Raw genomic sequence first — 15,974 nt, forward strand, 5'->3', positions numbered from 1 at the left:
AAACGGTATTAGACTTTAAAATGTCCAAACGTGTGTGTATATATATATGAATGTCACAGCAATATTTCAATGATTATTCATTAATGTCATGAATTCATGAATGTCTTAGGCTTTCAATCTGTTCTTTTCGCGGAATTTTTAAATAGGGTGATTTTCTAAAAAAAAAATAAACACACGGTCAGAAATATACAAACAAATCAGAAAATACATACAACATCTCTTATATTTGTTTACATATCACTTAGCAAGTAGAACATGTTGGTTATTTGACCATTTTCCATGGCAGAATTGGTGCAATTGGAAGGATAGTTTTCCTGACACAGACCAGACTTTTAAGTACTCAGATTTGATAGGGGTCAGGACTATCAGAAATGGGGAGGGCTATTCTAAATGCTCCACGTAGCCTCCTTTTATCCTATTCCACAACCATCTTTGATATGTCTTAAGGTCATTGCCGAGGTAATGGTTTGAGGTTATCTTGAAAAAGTCCTCTTTCTTTATTATTCCATCCACTTGTTTCATTATTCCATTTCCACTGGCAGCAAAACAGCCCCAGAGCATGTTGCTACCACCACCATGCTTAACATTTGGTTCAGCGTTCTTCAAATTCCTTAATGCATACCTCTGGGGATTGTGATCAAACAACTCAGTCTTTGAAAAAACTTTCCTCCAGAAGTCTGTGTGGTCACAAAACATTACTCACTTGACTGTAGACGGTGACACCTTTGCCTTGGTGGTTCTTGTGTTGGAGAGGAGTAACTTTAGAAAGCAGTGCAGTCACTACCAAAACACTGGGTATATTGAATTATCAAATAAAATTGTGTTGTAATAGTATGTTGTTTTTTTTAGTCATTACATTAACTGATCTACTTTTATGGATTTTATGAAAAGTAATTAAATTAAATATTGATCTTTAAAAGTAAAACCTTTGCCATCCATATTATGTTTGGTTCACTTTATTACTTCTTTATTTTCTATTTCTATGGACTCTCAGGATGTCCCAGATTTCACATCTTGTGTGTACACAAATAAGATATACAAGATATATACACATATATTATTTTCTATATTTGTCTCACTCCTATCTATGCCACTACTGAGGCACAGCCACCAGTGTACCAGAGGTCCAGTGACAGTAGACCCAGGGAGAAGAGAATAAGCAGAAACCTCCCTATCACAAACTCTTTCCTTCCAGGCTCCGTCTTCATTCTCAAAGCACACGACTTCCCAGGTTTGGTCATCATCTGATGCCCACAGCAGCAACCACTAAGCCACTCAGCCATTGCTTTGTTCTTGCCACTGGGCAGGTCTCAACGGCCTGGCCTGCGATCCCAATCACACTGCTGATAAAGCAGGTCCTGGCCAGCATGAGCCTGACAGACAGAGTGGCAGAGCACAGCTCTCATTCATCTCATTTATCCATCCATCATTAAAGGGACTTTCAGGATGAGCCAATTCATTACTTACTCCTTTCTTATCCAAGTAATGACTTCATTTAGGCTAGGCTAGGGTATTCATCCTATGGTGAAAGTTTTTTTTTTCTAAGTGGCATGCGGGAACCTTTCAGGGGTTTAGGGGAGTATAGATAACAATATAAAAATTAGTTTAACAATGACCAAATTAAAACTGCCATGATTCTAACACAGAACTGCTCTTTGCTGCACATTTTGCCATAGAGGACCACTCTCAACATAGCAAAGACACTGACGCATGTCCCTGATACACCTGATGTTGGTGTCCTTGCCTCTGTTCAGAGTGTGTTGTCCTGTTCACAAAATAATATCTGATCGACAGCATTCTTACTAAAAGTAATCATTAAAGAATGGGACAGAGGGTGATAGACAAATTGTGAAGCAACAAATGGGCTGTATATTCTGGTACTGTTCACTTATAAAGTTGAGCTATAAGGCAAGTAAAGCTTCTTGTGCAATTCGAAGAAAGGCACCATATCTGCTATATTGGGAAATAGCAATTTCACATAATTTCCCCCCATAAAACAGCCTCACCCCTGGTGCCTGTTGTTTGCCTGATTCCTTTTATGAAATATTCACTTATGAAAAAAAAAAACCTCAGACACCAACTACCAGGATACTGGAGAGCAAAGTATTACTACTGTTATTGCTCTCTCACACGCCCAGGCCATAGATCACACATTAAGCTGCATTGATTTCTTGTCACTTATCCTTTCCCCCATCAGAGGGGAAGACAGCACAGTGTTGGCCTTTCAGTCATTTGCCTTGCGATAATGCAGAAGAAACTGTAATAACAGTGGCCTTTGGGACAGAACAAGAGTTACCGCCCAATGCCCTGCAAGACACACACCTAAATATGCTCTTACAATTGTGTGAAACAATGCATACTACAGAAACGTACTGACTCTGATTTCTTTCATTCCTTACAGTGGTGGTAATAGGAACCAGGGGTGGTGATGTCGACACACAAATATTTTATTGACTCTACAGAATGACCTGTGGCCCTCCATGTTAGTTTTATATGCAATACTGATAATGGTTAAAAAGTTTTCTTTGGGTACTACTTTGCCTTGTGACTCCCCTATATGTATTTTTTTTAAATGACCTCTCAAAACTACAGTAAAACAATGTTTTCGGCAGTTTCTATAATTACTGCTGCAAACGATTCTGACTCCAGGAATAGAGTATTAGAGTATAGAGTATTTCCTCTCTGAATGACTCTAAAATACATGAGGCTTGACTTTGATATTATATGGTGGGCAATCAATGAAATGAAAATAGTATTCTTTGGGAGGATATGGTCAGTAAAAATAGCAGTAATGCATTTTTACTTGCTTTAAATAAGAAGTGTGCATTTATGACAGACGCGTAGAAAGTGCCCATGAAAGCGGCTTTCGGTGCAGATCCACAGCAGCGTCTGTGTAATGCCTGAGGGCCAGAACACTGTCAGTGTGTATATGAATGAGGTGCTGGCTGAAGGAATGGAAGGGGCAGATACAGGGTGTGAGGAGGAGGAGTGACAGAGCTCCGGGATGAAGCTGTGTGTTTCCGAATGGAAAAAAGAAGAGATTCAGCATGTTTTGTGAGAGAGCGGGCAGAATTTTAAGAAGATAAGAAAAAGCGTGGATAAATGTGTGTACGCATATGTACTGTATGCCTTCTCAGATCTAGCTCTATTAGTGTCCTATGTCTCCCTTGGAAGCCTGAGCAGACACACAGGCTGGAGGGAGTCGCTGGTCCCTGCTGAACCCTACTGGCCCCTCTTCCTGTGGGGCTCAGGCCAGCAGGACCCCTGGCTCCAGGAAGAACACTTCGGTTGGAGCTGTCGCCAAACCAATCCACAGAAAACATTTATCTTAGGTTCACTTATTTGCATTTGCATTTCTGTCAATGTTTAAATAGGGACAGATACATGAGCATAGAACATGTCTGATGCAAGGTACAGTCATGACCATTTTCGATAGTGTGTAAAAGTTAAAAAACAGCCAAATCTGCTTATTTTATTGCAGATTATTATATTTATATAAAAGCAACCTCTAAAGCAAAAATAATATTCATGCAAAGTAAATAAATACAATTATGATGTGCACAAGTGGACATCTTACTTCTTACATCTTACAGTACTTAGTAGCACACTCTTTCTTTTGCAGATCTTACAGCTTGTAAATGCTTTTTGTAAAGTTGTGGATTGTGCATTTTGAGGTATGCTTCAATCATTTTTTTTTTTTTGCAGTGTCACATTTGTTTCCAGAATTGGCTGATACTGAATGGAATCTATTCTTCCATCTACATTTACAAGGGTTCTTATGCCACTGATTGCGGCACAATGTCAGAGCATAATTGTGGGCAAAGTGTTCAGTGTTGACCTAGATATTTATAAAACTTCAGATTTTTGTGATGAGGTAACGATTAAGGTGTCTCTTATATGCAGCTCATATTTGTGCAAGCAACATTTTCAAATCTTGTGGCAGGTTCTTTGCTGTCATATGGGGTTTTGCTTTGCCTTTCCTGTCAGCATATGAGCAGTTCTATTTGACATTTTAGACATTGTACATTGCAAGCTGAAAGTAATATCTTTTATTAGTGTTCCCTCCACTTTGTAGGCAACAGTGAGCATCATCTACAGATCCTCTACCAGCTGCTTAGAGGACTCCATGGTTGTTGATAGTTAGCACAAGGTTGGAGGGGTAGGAGAAATTATTATGTTCTGAAATCTATCATCTGACAAACCTTGTCCTGCCCAGCCAGCCTAAAAAAGTCTATAAATGAAATGTTAAAAATAATCGTTTTATTTGAAGACTTTACCATGGTGGATTTTTTTTGCAAACTTATGCACATGCCACAATTACTATTTAATATTTTAGTTTGTTTTAGTTTACAAAATGTAAAGCTGCAGCGCATTACAAAAATGCTAATAATCTTAATTTTTTGCTACAGAGTATTGCTGCCCAAATTTTTGCAACTGTAAGTACAATATATGCGATATAAATTTAATATATATATACACAAAGTCTGAAGTATATATATATATATATATATAGTATAGTATATATATGTTCATTTGTAATGTTTGTTACTGAACAGGTGATTAAAGTTTGCATTTAAAATCCCACAAAATTTTCTTTCCCCCCTGAAAGAATCCAAATTCTCACCTCTCCTGTTCTGACCAGGCCTGTTGACCTTTGTTGGTTTCTACACCTCTCTTCACTCAAGCCTTCCATCGATCTGTGTTTGTGTGTGTGTGTGTGTGTGTGTGTGTGTGTGTGATGAAACAGAGCCTAATCAATGGGCTTTGTGTACTGCAGGGACAGGACTATTTGGACATCACTCACAAGCACATTCTCAAAGCTTATCTGAACATGGTGCTATCTCGCGAAATCAATTACGCCTGAATCAGGCCAAGTGGATGCCCTATGTGTGTGTCTATATGCAGAGCCATGCTCGAGCTCTAGTTGACCTGTGAGGACTGCGTTTAATCACGTCTATCTGTCATCAAAGTAATGAGCCTTTTCTGAGAGGCCTCTGACCTGTTCATCAAACCTCCAGGTGAAACATTACTGGTGTATTGGAGTAGGTTATCTACCTTCGATAGATGGGTGGAGGGTAGGCAAGTTTTGGAAGGAAGCATGTGATCATAATCAATGTATGACACAAGACTCGGCCAAAAACGGTTGCTTATTGTGTGTTGGGCTGAGTCTGTGAGTGTTGGGTTATTGGTTTTACGTCCTGTTTTTTTTTTCCAGTTGGTTTTTGAAGCATATCAAAGATGGCTGGTAACGTCCTTCCATATACACAAGTCTGGCCTTAAGTCCGACCTCCTCCTTTGCTCCGCAACCAGTTGTCAGGAAATCTCAGGTATCGCAACACAGACTCTGCCTCTTAGCAATAAGCTTCTTTCTGCATAAGCCAAGTCACAGTGTTACAGGCACTGTACAGTGTAGACTCCAAGCCAATGTATTGCGCTATTGCACCATTAGATCATTTCATTGACTAAACAACTAAGCCAATAGACTGCCCTTGCCCTCTGTGTCATTACTGGGTAGGTGTGTAAGGGGAGTTTACAGGCCGAGCTGTGCCATGTGTTCATGGCTTCTCTATCCACAACTTTTATTTATAGCCACAGTGGCCGAGAAAGAGGGAGAGTGAGGGATGGATTGATGAAGAGATGGAGCAGGGTGGCTGGGTCCCAGGACCTCACCCAGAGATAAGAGCAGACCAAAGTCCGGCGGCCGAGCAAACACTGGGCCAGCAGCCCACTGAGTTGCTGATAACGGCATGTTCGCTGATGGCCAGTCCACTACTAATGCTACACACAGCATGGGGGCAACTGGTGCTTGCATGCCACATTACATTACATTTGCATGACATACAAATTACATTCATGGTTAAAAAAGACTATTGCCTCTCAAAGTATAACCAAAGCATAATCCCCTTTTAGCTGAATAAAAATAACTGGGGAATTTGAGGAAGCATAGATTTTTCAGAAACATACAAAAGATGTCATGTAAATCAGTTGTATCATTCTGATATTAGCATCTCAACTTTGTGATCACTTTGTGACATGTCTTTTTACTAATCAGAAATATTTCTATGCACACATACATTATATATATTATATATTATATTGTACATTGTGACAAAATGTCTCAGCAGCTGTCTAGTAGTCTGAAAATAAAAATAATTGATGGTTACAAAGAAGAAGATGTTAAATAGAATATATGAAAATGACAAGCATCAGGTAGTTGTTTGCTCAGATCTTAATGTAATTAGATATATCAGTTAACAGGAAGGTCAGATGGTCTAGAAGACCAAAAAAATGTCTTGTCACAAAGGCAAACCAAAACCCATGTTGGACTGCAAAAGACCTTCAGGAAGACCTTCAGGAAGATTAATCAGGCTCTGGAGTGTAGTGGTGCACTGTCCTACTGTGCAGCGACACCTGCACTAATTTGACCTTCAGGGAACAGTCATCCGAATTTCCTGTGTCTTTACCACAAAGCTGGAACGAGCAGAGGAATCCCACAAAACTAGAAGCAGTTTGCATCAAGGAATCCCCAAACAAGAACCGAAAGGCTGGCTAAAATAAGCATGTATAAGCTGTAACAATTGTATTGTGCACAAACATTTGCTTTTGAACCTTTTCAATTAAATTCCCATTTTGGATTGTTTACATATTCAAACATTGAAATATTATAATTAATTGAATTGAAATATGTGGACTTCCGACGTTCCTGACATCTTTTATTCACTTAACTAATAATAAAAACAGATATTTTGACCAGAGGAGCCCAAACCACAGCCACATGCTTCTGTATGTGGCTTAGAAACTTTGGCAGACAGGTGTTAGTTATAACAGTGTGGTAAATATTTCTTGTCTCAGTACTGGAAAGTTTGTCTGGTTTTAAAAAGAATTGTATTGAATCACATGTTTTTGTTATTGTTTGTATTAACCAGCCTCTGAATTTGTTACAATTAACACCACTGACTTTTAGCTGAAATGTTGCTAGAAACAAAGCTAACGTTTGTATGTTTTAGCAAGGATATTCAGGTTCAGTACTCTTGTTAAAAAACATTTCAATGAAACATTTAATAAAAATGGAATATGTCTGTTGGTGCCTTGCTCTCCCCTCTACATGTAAATATAATAATTTACATATATGCCCCTATATCAAGAGTGGTGTTTCCATATATGTCATGTCATAAGGAGATGTATTACTATCACATATATACATTCGTTGGATATATGTATACGTTTATAAAATCAATGAAATTCCCATAATAAAAAGTGTATGTGCACATATCTTCAATCTACAAGGTATTTTTAAGGTAATTTTACTTAATTTCTTCCATTTATTTAAACATATGGACATTTAATATAACTAAAGCAATACAACTGAATAAACCAAATAAACCATTATTTGTAAAATGTAATTAATAAAAATACTATTTGTTTCTGTGAGGAAGATGTTAGGACACCCCCACATTTGTTACCTGCTCACATTTGTTATTTTACCTCTGGAAAGGTGTTTAAAAAGATCACAGAACACTTAAAAATCAGTTGTTTCACTGTCTACCAAATAATTTAGAAATAAAACAACCGCCAGCATGGCCAGGTCAGGATGTCCACAGACCACAAAATGCATAAAGACGTCTCCAACAACCCTAAAAAGTAATTATAGAATCTACAGGTAGCTAAGTCAAAGTACAGTGTCGACCATCAGAAAGAGACTGCAGCAGTTTGATGGGACCTGTGCAAGGAGGAAACCTGTGCTATTTAAATATATATATTAATATAAATATAGTAGTGCAAGTAAGGCAGATCTTGCTTGCGTTTTGCTTGCAATTTCATTCTGGGAGCCTGTTTACTGATTATGGACAACTGTAGCTTGTTACAAAGGAGCTCCCCGCAGTTCTCTCCAGGATGAGAAAGAGAAAAGGAAAGAGTATGCTAGCCTTCCAGCTAAGTAGCGAAGGCCAGGAGAGGACGTTAGCCCCCCGGCTAATCAGCCAAAGCCAGTCGAAAGCACACTAGCCTCCTGGCCATGCACGAGAGCCAACACAGAGATTCTAGAGACTCAGGTTTAGAGAAGTAGGGTAATTTGTGCACTTAAAACATGCGTTGTTGCCTGTGTGTGTCTCTCTGAGCTTTGCACTTGTCTTCCAGTCATGTGACTTAGCCTCTTCCCAGGTGGAGAATGCAGGCACAGTACCCCTAGTGGTGTAGCCCCCCCCCCCCCCCCCCCCCCTTTAACAGGGGCCGTAGAGTTAAAGTCAATTTGGCACCGGATTAGTTTATTTACTTAATTAGTGCAGGTAGGACAGGTGAGAATGCTAAGAGGATGACATAGGAGAAAGAGGTAAAGTCAGTCTTTTCCTGGATCCTCTGGACTTCCTCTACTGGGTTTGGAGCGATCCGCTTAACAGTCCACAGGAGGAGATCATGAGAATCGGTTGGCAGTACTTGCCACGCCCTTTGGTGAGGCACCAATTGGCATTGCTGTAGCTGAAGAGGTGTTGCGAGGCCTGGGTGCTGCCGTGTGTAGCCGGAGGACCGGGAGGACAATAGTTCTCACCAGGACAAGAGAGTGAATGGAGAGAGAATGCAAGGGTCCTGGCTAAGCAGTGAAAGCCTGTAGAAAGGACACAAGCCTCCAGACCATAAGAGCCACCACAGAAACACATACTAGAGACTGTGAAAAGTAAGGTGTTGGGTATGATGTAAATCTAAAATCTAATCACGCATGCATTTCTTTGGTCAGATGCTATGTGTAGCAGAAGGCTAACACTGTACACTGGTGCTCAACAAACACCCTTCTTGGAAGTGAAGTATGATGGTGAAAGCATCATGTTGTGTTGGTCCTTTCAATCTGTGTGATACTGGCAATCCAGTGTAAAATGAATCCAAAACCTAAATTTGTAAAAATATATTCTATTTATATATACATATTTGTACATTATTATTATTATTATTATTATTATTATTATTATTATTTACATGAAACCCATTTAAATGTGCTCACTGATGCTGTAGGTGGTACTACCTGAGTAAAACAGTCATTACTACATCCAACACCACATCAACAATCACACAAGCACACACATACACACACACACACACACACACACACACACACACACACTCACACACACACACACAATGACAGGAAATAATAACAGAGAGGAGTGTCTCCATCCACCAGGTCATACAACATACAACCTGATAACTGAGGGAATATTTCTGTTTTTCGAAGAGGATAAGGACATCCGAAATGACGGATGCAGCACACACACATACACAAATACAAGGATGTCTTTTTACCTGTGCTGCCTGTCAGCCTACACACATGCCTAAATATGATAAATGTATTCATTTCATTTTATTCAATTCATTTATTTCAGAAGGAACATAAGTAAAGGTGAAATCTCACCCACACACACTCACACACACTGAGGATAGGGAAGACGAGCTGTTGGAGGATCTGCTGGAACAATAGGGCTCTGCAGGCTGTCCTCTTATCAGTCTGAGGCCTTATCGAGGGCTGTCTCTGTTAGTCTAACCCCCCCTGCACCCCCGGCTCTGCCGGACCCCCTTATCATCCACGCCTGACGTCAGGGCTCCTGGGCGGAATGCTGGAGACGGACCCTGATAGTGCCGCCACGCAGCCGGACTGTGGGAACAGCTGTGTAGACCCAAACACAGACCAGCCAACAAGCACCATAACCATGCATAACTGTGACAATACATAGAGCCAAACATAATCCCAGAAGAACCATCTATATACAGAATACCCCAAAATAACTGCCTACACACAGAACCCAAACCGCACCTTCAGAACCAACAGCATGACTCTATAAACTACAGAATCCTATAGAACCTCCTATACAGAACCCAAAAAGTATCTAAACCGAATCTCCTACACCCAGAACCCAAACCGCATCCAAACATAATCTCCTACACCCAAAACCCAAACCGCATCTAAACATAATCTCATATATACAGAACCCAAACAGTGTCTAAACCGAATCTCCAACACCCAGAACCCAAACCCCTAACTATCCAAAGATAATCTCCTACACACAGAACCCAAACCGTATCCAAACATAATCTCCTACACACAGAACCCAAACTGCATCCAAACATAATCTCCTACACCCAGAACCCAAACAGCATCCAAACATAATCTCCTACACCCAGAACCCAAACAGCATCCAAACATAATCTCCTACACACAGAACCCAAACAGCATCCAAACATAATCTCCTACACACAGAACCCAAACAGCATCTAAACCGAATCTCCTACACACAGAACCCAAACTGCATCCAAACATAATCTCCTACACACAGAACCCAAACAGCATCTAAACCGAATCTCCTACACACAGAACCCAAACAGCATCCAAACATAATCTCCTACACACAGAACCCAAACAGCATCCAAACATAATCTCCTACACACAGAACCCAAACAGCATCCATAAATTCATCTCCTACATACAGAACCCAAACAGCATCTAAACCGAATCTCCTACACCCAGAACCCAAACCCCTAACTATCCAAACATAATCTCCTACACACAGAACCCAAACAGCATCCAAACATAATCTCCTACACACAGAACCCAAACAGCATCCAAACATAATCTCCTACACACAGAACCCAAACAGCATCTAAACCGAATCTCCTACACACAGAACCCAAACAGCATCCAAACATAATCTCCTACACACAGAACCCAAACAGCATCTAAACCGAATCTCCTACACACAGAACCCAAACTGCATCCAAACATAATCTCCTACACACAGAACCCAAACAGCATCTAAACCGAATCTCCTACACACAGAATCCAAACTGCATCCAAACATAATCTCCTACACCCAGAACCCAAACAGCATCCATAAATTCATCTCCTACATACAGAACCCAAACAGCATCTAAACCGAATCTCCTACACACAGAACCCAAACAGCATCCAAACATAATCTCCTACACACAGAACCCAAACAGCATCTACACCGAATCTCCTACACACAGAACCCAAACAGCATCCAAACATAATCTCCTACACACAGAACCCAAACAGCATCTAAACTGAATCTCCTACACACAGAACCCAAACCGCATCCAAACATAATCTCCTACACACAGAACCCAAACAGCATCTAAACCGAATCTCCTACACACAGAATCCAAACTGCATCCAAACATAATCTCCCACACCCAGAACCCAAACAGCATCCATAAATTCATCTCCTACATACAGAACCCAAACAGCATCTAAACATAATCTCCTACACCCAGAGCCCAAACAGCATCCATAAATTCATCTCCTACATACAGAACCCAAACAGCATCTAAACCGAATCTCCTACACACAGAACCCAAACAGCATCCAAACATAATCTCCTACACACAGAACCCAAACAGCATCTACACCGAATCTCCTACACACAGAACCCAAACAGCATCCAAACATAATCTCCTACACACAGAACCCAAACAGCATCTAAACTGAATCTCCTACACACAGAACCCAAACCGCATCCAAACATAATCTCCTACACACAGAACCCAAACAGCATCTAAACCGAATCTCCTACACACAGAATCCAAACTGCATCCAAACATAATCTCCCACACCCAGAACCCAAACAGCATCTATAAATTCATCTCCTACATACAGAACCCAAACAGCATCTAAACATAATCTCCTACACCCAGAACCCAAACCCCTAACTATCCAAACATAATCTTCTACACACAGAACCCAAACCGCATCCAAACAGACCCTCCTACACACAGAACACTAACGGCATTCAGACAGAATCTCCTACACAGAGAACAACTGACACATAGAATGAGAACAGAGAGCAAACAGAACCGCGTATACAGTGAAGTGCGGGCCGTAGAGATAAGACAGTGGGAACAATTCCAACCAAGTTCAGGATTCATGATTATATATAAATGATGATGAATTATAATTTGTAATTTATTGGCCACAATGATTATTTTTTAATGTTATTGCTGATGGTGCTGTTATTATGTGCAGAGGCTGTGTTTACTACTTCTAAATTAAACAGAACAAAACATGTCATTTGGTCTAAGGTGTCCAAATATTCACACACAGCTGTAAGTCCCTGTTTGCTCTAGCTTGCGTGAACTACATACAGCAAACCCTCTGCTGAATTAACAACGCTTATCTTAACCTCGCGACTCGGCCTGCTCTGCTCCATGACAGATAGTTCTATCGCATAACATAATAACAAAGGCACTCTCCAGTATCATCATTTAAAATAACAATAAAGCGGGAATATTTATGAACTAAAAGATCAGAGGCTGGAAATCTTTGGGGGGGTTGTGTGAAACCAAGATTGCTTCTCCTTGAAAGCAATAAATTGCTACGGTGAGCGGTTGGACAGAGGGTTAAGGGGATCCTTAGCCTTCCTGGCCATCGTTATTTGGACATTTGAGCTTGTGTATGTGACTTCTGGCACGTGTGTGTGGTACTAACAGGTGTCAGATGGCAAATGGGCACTCACATTGGCTTATGCAGGTGCAAAATTCCCATAACCCCCTCTTCCAAAACTGAACTTAAAAAGAAGTTCAAAGTTAAATTTCACATGCCACTACTTTACTTTCAGCCTTGCCACTGCTTTAGTGCTTAGATACACATCTCTGCCTCTAAACATCAGCTAAATCTAGACAGAGAAATCACAATTTCCCCATAATGAGATTATTGTAACCAATAGTCCATGATTAGTTAACTTCTAGATATGTTTCTAGATATTTGTATGATTTACATGAGCTTTTACATTATTGTTTCATATTTACATTTTGATAGCAGTCTCAAAATGAGAAATATGAGATATTTAGACTACATTTAGAATGACTTCACTTTCTAAGATATTATATATTATATAGTAATATAGATATATTATTTTTTGCAGAGTAGGGTTGCAACATATAAATCAAAATATTAGTACCGTGATTATTTTGCTACAAATCTCAAACGCAATATGTTGTAACATATGTAAACAAATATTTCAGAATATGATGATAGCTTGTATTTTTAAAAAACGTTTTAAAAAACGAAAGGTTTTATTCCAAGACTATCTATAGCCTATGAATTTGCAGCAATTTTATTTATTGGGTTTTCCACATGACAAAAACTAAAACACCTAAGGTATCAATATTTAGCACTGAAACACCAGATTGCACTGGGAAAAAAACATTGTATTTTATTGTTAATATTATTATTATTATTATTATTATTATTATTATCATCATTATATTTATTATTGTTATTATTGTTGTTGGCATTAGTAGTAGTAGTATTGTGAGTAATTTTTCCAGGAAAATCTGAACGGAGTATGGAGTGAAAATGTCTGTGGTATATAAGAGCTCATTTGCATGTGTCAGCCTTCTGCATTATCAGTATTGCAAGTCCAAATATTTATTTTCTTTTATTATCATTATTATGATCTGTGTGTTTAGTTTGATGCATAGTACCTTCTACTGTACTACTTTACATAAAGTTTGTCAAGCGCTTTCAGTGTTAAGTGTATGTAAAGCTTTATTATTATTATTATTATTATTATTATTATTATTATTATACATCAGAAGAGCAGCTTCTTTCTTTCCCTCTTTCGTTCTCTTTCCACATACTCACTTGCTCATTGCATGACCTGCCTAAAGCATGAGGAAGACAAGGGAGGAGTAGGAGACACACGACCTTGAGATGCAGGCAGTGAGAGGGGAGTTATGTCTTCCAGCCTTTCACATCTTTCTTCTTCTTCTCTCTCTCTCTCTTTCTCTCTCTCTCTCTCTCTCTCTCTCTCTCTCTCTCTCTCACTCTCTCTGCCTCACTCTCTTTGTCAGGAACACACTCCCTAAATTTCTCTCACAGCTGCCATGGCCTTGAGTGTAAATAACTGTCGAAGAAATGAGGAGAGAGAGAGAGAGAGAGAGAGAGAAAGAGAGAGAGGCGTTTGGTGTATCACATATTTGAAAGCAAACTGTATATTTGCGGGACATCCGTGTTCATTTCATATACAGTACTGTGCAAAAGTACCTGTACAAACATTATATATAATATTAGACGAAATACAAATATTTATTTCTACAAATTATTTATTTAATGACTTATTTATCATTAATTAATTCTAATAATAGTATCTTTTGGAACTTTACTGGCTTTATAAACACATTTTCTCTTCAGTCCTGAGCTTTAGAGTTTATGTTTGACATACAGCAATCACAAGTGAATATGAAGCAAAGCTTGAAGAACTTCTTAACGCACTGGTTCTTCTGCTCAACCAAACCAACATTATACCCGTTGGCCATTAACCCTCCTCCATCTCAGCCAAAAAAAACAACAACAAAAAAAAAGCAGTGAAACTTTGCTCTCCCTCAGTGGCCAGATAAGAGTCCATTAGTCTTTATAATTAGTTTGGAATAGTTGGAGTGTTGTCCTGTGCAAGTTTAACTCCACCTTGGCTCAGTGCCAGAGGAGTGCAGACTGACAGCGTGGAAACACTGAACAGACACACGTGTGTGTGTGTGTGTGTGTGTTGGAATTAATCATAATCAATCAACTTAAGTGAATGTACTAAGCATTGTGTGTGGCTCTCCAGTCCTGCCACTACAAAAAGAGAGCCTGAAGAGTGAGTAAAATGGATGGAGAAAAGTCATCCATATAACATATGTCTTCTAACATATATGCCTTCCAAAGAAGAGGTCTTGCGTCTGTGGTTGAAGGTGCTAACTTTAAATCATCCACCGATCCGTTCACAAGTCTGCGTTTACCACTTTGTGGAGGGGAAACCAACACCTGAACATCCTTACCCAGAGAAATGGCTCGGTCACAAAGATCAGCACAGCGGATGCATCAGGTGCTTGTGAGGCTCCTAGATAACCGATAATGTTGGGTTAGCATAGCTACCTACTTTATGATCAGTGTTCCGACTGCATTCACTTTGAACACAATACGATCATGCTGCCTACAGCATGGTGGTGGCTTGTGATGCTCTGGGGCTGCTTTGCTTCCTCTGGAAACTGGGAGAAAACATCATGCCTTCTGTGAGGAAGCTAGAACTTGGCCATCATTGGGCCTTACAACAGGACAATGATCCCAAGCATACTTCACAGTCCACCAAAACATAGAAAAGCTCTGGTGGTATTAAAGAAAGTGGTAGCAGCAGCAAACCCAAGAGTATTAGCGAACTGGAGGCCACTGTTCATGAGGAATGGGCTGAAATTCCATAGGAATGCTGTCAGAAGCTTGTGATGAAGGAGTTTAATAATTATGAGACTGCAGGGGTTATTAAATGTATCAGTGTGTGTTGAATGTGGAGAAAACATGTCTTCTATTAGTTGTGTTAAGATGTTTAAATTGGTCTTGTTTGATTGGTTTATTGCACAGAGCTTTGTAAATTTGTAAAGTTTGTAAATTAAGCTAATAAAGCTAATTACTGATGCGGATTGAATAATTCAACTGCAGCTGTATGTATGTGTTTCACTGTGTAGTCTGCAGACAAGGTAGGACAAAACCTTGCTTGCACTGATTTAAGCAATTTATGTCTTAAAGATTTGTCAAATTCTTTAAGCTCAGTCAAAAGACAACTGACAGCAAATGTCAGTCAGCATGCTTCTTTCACTTCCACTTGTCAACAAATGCAAGTGTACTGCTGTCCATAAGAAGAAAGCGCAATTTGTATTTGGTAAGAAAAAGACAATTCTGAAATGATGCTCCTTTAATATTTGGTTGTATATCCTTTGCTTGCAATAACTGACTCTGTGACCCACTGGAATCACCAAACTGTTGCATTCTTTGTTTTGGTAATTTTTTTCCAAGCTACTACCGCAGCTTCTTTCAGTTGCTGTCCATTTGGGTTAAGAAGGGCAGGTTCTCCCTATAGTCTCCTTTTCAACTTTCTTGTGCTGACAGCTTATTTTGGGTCTTTGCTTTGCTGCATAATGAAGTTTCTTTGACCTTTCCA

This window comes from Salminus brasiliensis, chromosome 1 (assembly GCF_030463535.1).
Source record: "Salminus brasiliensis chromosome 1, fSalBra1.hap2, whole genome shotgun sequence".
Classification (NCBI taxonomy): Eukaryota; Metazoa; Chordata; class Actinopteri; order Characiformes; family Bryconidae; genus Salminus; species Salminus brasiliensis.